Source organism: Wasmannia auropunctata, unplaced genomic scaffold, assembly GCF_000956235.1.
Source record: "Wasmannia auropunctata unplaced genomic scaffold, wasmannia.A_1.0 LD336074.1, whole genome shotgun sequence".
Classification (NCBI taxonomy): Eukaryota; Metazoa; Arthropoda; class Insecta; order Hymenoptera; family Formicidae; genus Wasmannia; species Wasmannia auropunctata.
Genome location: NW_012026816.1, coordinates 3,367,022 through 3,367,647, shown reverse-complemented (window position 1 = coordinate 3,367,647; position 626 = coordinate 3,367,022).

The following is a 626-nucleotide window of genomic DNA, read 5'->3' as shown; positions in this document are numbered from 1 at the left end:
TTGTATATTTAGTGTTTATATTTATAAAATTATAATAGTTTCTCATTTTCTAATCTTCGTATATTGAACATTTTCTTAATCTTTCTATATTGTATATGAATCATGAAGTTATTAAGATATTTTTTTTATAGAATCAAAAAAGGTTTAACAAGGCATTATCTAAAGTTCGGCAAGTCATTGAAAGGGCGTTTGCTTTACTAAAAGGACGATTTCGAAGACTCAAATATCTAGACATGAATAGAATAGATATGATTTCCTTTGTGATAATTGCTTGTATAGTTCTTCACAACATTTGTCTTGAAAGACTTGACGAAGATATAGAAGAATATATTCTAGAAGGCTGGGAAAATGAAAACATAGAAGAAGACAGGGAAAATGAAGTTTATGTTGTTGAAGATCCAGTACGAGACGAAGATGCTGGTATAGCAAAAAGAAATTATCTTGTAACTCTTGTTTGATTTGTATTTTATTTATACATTTCCTTACAAATACATATATACTTTGAAAATAAATATTTTAAAAATATATGTATATCCTTAATGTTTCACAGTCTTTATAGATATCACATTTAATACCTGAGTTGACAATATGTGCAAATAGCCTAATAATATTTCCAATGCGAATCA